The following is a 6893-nucleotide window of genomic DNA, read 5'->3' as shown; positions in this document are numbered from 1 at the left end:
AGCCAACAATGTCATTCTAAGACATTTCAAAGAACACATTTCACACTTCTGTCTCAGTCTACTGAGTAAGGCTCTTGTGAGGTAACTATGTGTGGTATCTACATAAGTTGGGAGTTGTGGTACCTACATAAGTTGGGAGTTGTGGTATCTACATAAGTTGGGAGATGTGGTATCTACATAAGTTGGGAGTTGTGGTACCTACATAAGTTGGGAGTTGTGGTACCTACATAAGTTGGGAGTTGTGGTACCTACATAAGTTGGGAGTTGTGGTACCTTCATAAGTTGGGAGATGTGGTATCTACATAAGTTGGGAGATGTGGTATCTACATAAGTTGGGAGATGTGGTACCTACATAAGTTGGGAGTTGTGGTACCTACATAAGTTGGGAGATGTGGTATCTACATAAGTTGGGAGTTGTGGTACCTACATAAGTTGGGAGTTGTGGTACCTACATAAGTTGGGAGTTGTGGTATCTACATAAGTTGGGAGATGTGGTATCTACATAAGTTGGGAGATGTGGTATCTACATAAGTTGGGAGATGTGGTATCTACATACGTTGGGAGTTGTGGTACCTACATAAGTTGGGAGATGTGGTATCTACATAAGTTGGGAGATGTGGTACCTACATACGTTGGGAGATGTGGTACCTACATAAGTTGGGAGTTGTGGTACCTACATAAGTTGGGAGTTGTGGTATCTACATAAGTTGGGAGTTGTGGTACCTACATAAGTTGGGAGTTGTGGTATCTACATAAGTTGGGAGTTGTGGTACCTACATACTGTAAGTTAGGAGATGTGGTACCTACATACGTTGGGAGATCTGGTACCTACATAAGTTGGGAGTTGTGGTACCTACATACGTTGGGAGTTGTGGTACCTACATAAGTTGGGAGTTGTGGTACCTACATAAGTTGGGAGTTGTGGTACCTACATAAGTTGGGAGTTGTGGTACCTACATACTGTAAGTTGGGAGATGTGGTACCTACATAAGTTGGGAGTTGTGGTACCTACATAAGTTGGGAGTTGTGGTATCTACATAAGTTGGGAGTTGTGGTATCTACATAAGATGGGAGTTGTGGTACCTACATACTGTAAGTTGGGAGATGTGGTACCTACATAAATTGGGAGTTGTGGTATCTACATAAGTTGGGAGATGTGGTACCTACATAAGTTGGGAGTTGTGGTATCTACATAAGTTGGGAGATGTGGTATCTACATAAGTTGGGAGATGTGGTATCTACATAAGTTGGGAGTTGTGGTACCTACATAAGTTGGGAGTTGTGGTATCTACATAAGTTGGGAGATGTGGTATCTACATAAGTTGGGAGTTGTGGTACCTACATACTGTAAGTTGGGAGATGTGGTACCTACATACGTTGGGAGTTGTGGTACCTACATACGTTGGGAGTTGTGGTACCTGCATAAGTTGGGAGTTGTGGTACCTACATAAGTTGGGAGATGTGGTACCTACATAAGTTGGGAGATGTGGTACCTACATAAATTGGGAGATGTGGTACCTACATAAGTTGGGAGTTGTGGTACCTACATACTGTAAGTTGGGAGTTGTGGTACCTACATAAGTTGGGAGTTGGGGTACCTACATAAGTTGGGAGATGTGGTACCTACATACGTTGGGAGATGTGGTACCTACATAAGTTGGGAGTTGTGGTACCTACATAAGTTGGGAGTTGTGGTACCTACATAGGTTGGGAGTTGTGGTACCTACATACTGTAAGTTGGGAGATGTGGTACCTACATAAGTTGGGAGTTGTGGTACCTACATACGTTGGGAGATGTGGTACCTACATAAGTTGGGAGTTGTGGTACCTACATAAGTTGGGAGTTGTGGTACCTACATACTGTAAGTTGGGAGATGTGGTACCTACATAAGTTGGGAGTTGTGGTACCTACATACGTTGGGAGATGTGGTACCTACATAAGTTGGGAGTTGGGGTACTTACATAAGTTGGGAGTTGTGGTACCAACATACTGTAAGTTGGGAGATGTGGTACCTACATAAGTTGGGAGTTGTGGTACCTACATACTGTAAGTTGGGAGATGTGGTACCTACATAAGTTGGGAGTTGGGGTACCTACATACTATAAGTTGGGAGTTGTGGTACCTACATAAGTTGGGAGTTGGGGTACCTACATACTGTAAGTTGGGAGATGTGGTACCTACATAAGTTGGGAGATGTGGTACCTACATAAGTTGGGAGTTGTGGTACCTACATAAGTTGGGAGTTGGGGTACTTATATAAGTTGGGAGTTGGGGTACTTATATAAGTTGGGAGTTGGGGTACTTACATAAGTTGGGAGTTGGGGTACTTATATAAGTTGGGAGTTGTGATACCTACATACTGTAAGTTGGGAGTTGGGGTACTTACATAAGTTGGGAGTTGTGGTACCTACATAAGTTGGGAGTTGTGGTACCTACATACGTTGGGAGTTGGGGTACTTATATAAGTTGGGAGTTGGGGTACTTATATAAGTTGGGAGTTGGGGTACTTACATAAGTTGGGAGTTGTGGTACCTACATAAGTTGGGAGATGTGGTACCTACATAAGTTGGGAGTTGTGGTACCTACATACGTTGGGAGATATGGTACCTACATAAGTTGGGAGTTGGGATACCTACATAAGTTGGGAGTTGTGGTACCTACATACGTTGGGAGTTGGGGTACTTATATAAGTTGGGAGTTGGGGTCTTATATAAGTTGGGAGTTGGGGTACTTACATAAGTTGGGAGTTGGGGTACTTATATAAGTTGGGAGTTGTGATACCTATATACTGTAAGTTGGGAGTTGGGGTACTTACATAAGTTGGGAGTTGTGATACCTACATACTGTAAGTTGGGAGTTGGGGTACTTACATAAGTTGGGAGTTGTGGTACCTACATAAGTTGGGAGTTGTGGTACCTACATACGTTGGGAGTTGGGGTACTTATATAAGTTGGGAGTTGGGGTACTTATATAAGTTGGGAGTTGGGGTACTTACATAAGTTGGGAGTTGGGGTACTTATATAAGTTGGGAGTTGTGATACCTACATACTGTAAGTTGGGAGTTGGGGTACTTACATAAGTTGGGAGATGTGGTACCTACATAAATTGGGAGATGTGCTACCTACATAAGTTGGGAGTTGTGGTACCTACATACTGTAAGTTGGGAGTTGTGGTACCTACATAAGTTGGGAGTTGGGGTACCTACATAAGTTGGGAGATGTGGTACCTACATACGTTGGGAGATGTGGTACCTACATAAGTTGGGAGTTGTGGTACCTACATAAGTTGGGAGTTGTGGTACCTACATAAGTTGGGAGTTGTGGTACCTACATACTGTAAGTTGGGAGATGTGGTACCTACATAAGTTGGGAGTTGTGGTACCTACATAAGTTGGGAGTTGTGGTATCTACATAAGTTGGGAGTTGTGGTATCTACATAAGTTGGGAGTTGTGGTACCTACATAAGTTGGGAGTTGGGGTATCTACATAAGTTGGGAGTTGTGGTACCTACATAAGTTGGGAGATGTGGTATCTACATAAGTTGGGAGATGTGGTACCTACATAAGTTGGGAGTTGTGGTATCTACATAAGTTGGGAGATGTGGTATCTACATAAGTTGGGAGATGTGGTATCTACATAAGTTGGGAGTTGTGGTACCTACATAAGTTGGGAGTTGTGGTATCTACATAAGTTGGGAGATGTGGTATCTACATAAGTTGGGAGATGTGGTATCTACATAAGTTGGGAGTTGTGGTACCTACATAAGTTGGGAGTTGTGGTATCTACATAAGTTGGGAGTTGTGGTACCTGCATACTGTAAGTTGGGAGATGTGGTACCTACATACGTTGGGAGATGTGGTACTTATATAAGTTGGGAGTTGGGGTACTTATATAAGTTGGGAGTTGGGGTACTTACATAAGTTGGGAGTTGGGGTACTTATATAAGTTGGGAGTTGTGATACCTACATACTGTAAGTTGGGAGTTGGGGTACTTACATAAGTTGGGAGTTGTGATACCTACATACTGTAAGTTGGGAGTTGGGGTACTTACATAAGTTGGGAGTTGTGGTACCTACATAAGTTGGGAGTTGTGGTACCTACATACGTTGGGAGTTGGGGTACTTATATACGTTGGGAGTTGGGGTACTTATATAAGTTGGGAGTTGGGGTACTTACATAAGTTGGGAGTTGGGGTACTTATATAAGTTGGGAGTTGTGGTATCTACATAAGTTGGGAGTTGTGGTATCTACATAAGTTGGGAGTTGTGGTACCTACATACTGTAAGTTGGGAGATGTGGTACCTACATACGTTGGGAGTTGTGGTACCTACATACGTTGGGAGTTGTGGTACCTACATAAGTTGGGAGATGTGGTACCTACATAAGTTGGGAGATGTGGTACCTACATAAATTGGGAGATGTGGTACCTACATAAGTTGGGAGTTGTGGTACCTACATACTGTAAGTTGGGAGTTGTGGTACCTACATAAGTTGGGAGTTGGGGTACCTACATAAGTTGGGAGATGTGGTACCTACATACGTTGGGAGATGTGGTACCTACATAAGTTGGGAGTTGTGGTACCAACATAAGTTGGGAGTTGTGGTACCTACATAAGTTGGGAGTTGTGGTACCTACATACTGTAAGTTGGGAGATGTGGTACCTACATAAGTTGGGAGTTGTGGTACCTACATAAGTTGGGAGTTGTGGTACCTACATACGTTGGGAGATGTGGTACCTACATAAGTTGGGAGTTGTGGTACCTACATAAGTTGGGAGTTGTGGTACCTACATACTGTAAGTTGGGAGATGTGGTACCTACATAAGTTGGGAGTTGTGGTACCTACATACGTTGGGAGATGTGGTACCTACATAAGTTGGGAGTTGGGGTACTTACATTAGTTGGGAGTTGTGGTACCAACATACTGTAAGTTGGGAGATGTGGTACCTACATAAGTTGGGAGTTGTGGTACCTACATACTGTAAGTTGGGAGATGTGGTACCTACATAAGTTGGGAGTTGGGGTACCTACATACTATAAGTTGGGAGTTGTGGTACCTACATAAGTTGGGAGTTGGGGTACCTACATACTGTAAGTTGGGAGATGTGGTACCTACATAAGTTGGGAGATGTGGTACCTACATAAGTTGGGAGTTGTGGTACCTACATAAGTTGGGAGTTGGGGTACTTATATAAGTTGGGAGTTGGGGTACTTATATAAGTTGGGAGTTGGGGTACTTACATAAGTTGGGAGTTGGGGTACTTATATAAGTTGGGAGTTGTGATACCTACATACTGTAAGTTGGGAGTTGGGGTACTTACATAAGTTGGGAGTTGTGGTACCTACATAAGTTGGGAGTTGTGGTACCTACATACGTTGGGAGTTGGGGTACTTATATAAGTTGGGAGTTGGGGTACTTACATAAGTTGGGAGTTGTGGTACCTACATAAGTTGGGAGATGTGGTACCTACATAAGTTGGGAGTTGTGGTACCTACATACGTTGGGAGATATGGTACCTACATAAGTTGGGAGTTGGGATACCTACATAAGTTGGGAGTTGTGGTACCTACATACGTTGGGAGTTGGGGTACTTATATAAGTTGGGAGTTGGGGTCTTATATAAGTTGGGAGTTGGGGTACTTACATAAGTTGGGAGTTGGGGTACTTATATAAGTTGGGAGTTGTGATACCTATATACTGTAAGTTGGGAGTTGGGGTACTTACATAAGTTGGGAGTTGTGATACCTACATACTGTAAGTTGGGAGTTGGGGTACTTACATAAGTTGGGAGTTGTGGTACCTACATAAGTTGGGAGTTGTGGTACCTACATACGTTGGGAGTTGGGGTACTTATATAAGTTGGGAGTTGGGGTACTTACATAAGTTGGGAGTTGGGGTACTTATATAAGTTGGGAGTTGTGATACCTACATACTGTAAGTTGGGAGTTGGGGTACTTACATAAGTTGGGAGATGTGGTACCTACATAAATTGGGAGATGTGCTACCTACATAAGTTGGGAGTTGTGGTACCTACATACTGTAAGTTGGGAGTTGTGGTACCTACATAAGTTGGGAGTTGGGGTACCTCCATAAGTTGGGAGATGTGGTACCTACATACGTTGGGAGATGTGGTACCTACATAAGTTGGGAGTTGTGGTACCTACATAAGTTGGGAGTTGTGGTACCTACATAAGTTGGGAGTTGTGGTACCTACATACTGTAAGTTGGGAGATGTGGTACCTACATAAGTTGGGAGTTGTGGTACCTACATAAGTTGGGAGTTGTGGTATCTACATAAGTTGGGAGTTGTGGTATCTACATAAGTTGGGAGTTGTGGTACCTACATAAGTTGGGAGTTGGGGTATCTACATAAGTTGGGAGTTGTGGTACCTACATAAGTTGGGAGATGTGGTATCTACATAAGTTGGGAGATGTGGTACCTACATAAGTTGGGAGTTGTGGTATCTACATAAGTTGGGAGATGTGGTATCTACATAAGTTGGGAGATGTGGTATCTACATAAGTTGGGAGTTGTGGTACCTACATAAGTTGGGAGTTGTGGTATCTACATAAGTTGGGAGATGTGGTATCTACATAAGTTGGGAGATGTGGTATCTACATAAGTTGGGAGTTGTGGTACCTACATAAGTTGGGAGTTGTGGTATCTACATAAGTTGGGAGTTGTGGTACCTGCATACTGTAAGTTGGGAGATGTGGTACCTACATACGTTGGGAGATGTGGTACTTATATAAGTTGGGAGTTGGGGTACTTATATAAGTTGGGAGTTGGGGTACTTATATAAGTTGGGAGTTGGGGTACTTACATAAGTTGGGAGTTGGGGTACTTATATAAGTTGGGAGTTGTGATACCTACATACTGTAAGTTGGGAGT

The 6893-nt window shown here is 43.0% G+C and overlaps 1 protein-coding gene across 1 annotated transcript in view; it reads right to left on the bottom strand.

Moving 5' to 3' along the window:
• Window positions 1-6893, bottom strand: part of LOC109878948 (coagulation factor VIII-like) — an 84181-nt gene that overhangs the window by 6813 nt on the left and 70475 nt on the right. The gene's annotated exons all lie outside the window — the stretch shown is intronic.

Source organism: Oncorhynchus kisutch, linkage group LG15 (assembly GCF_002021735.2).
Source record: "Oncorhynchus kisutch isolate 150728-3 linkage group LG15, Okis_V2, whole genome shotgun sequence".
Lineage (NCBI taxonomy): Eukaryota > Metazoa > Chordata > Actinopteri > Salmoniformes > Salmonidae > Oncorhynchus > Oncorhynchus kisutch.
The sequence above is the reverse complement of the archived record's forward strand: the minus strand, read 5'-3'. Positions and strand labels throughout refer to the sequence as shown.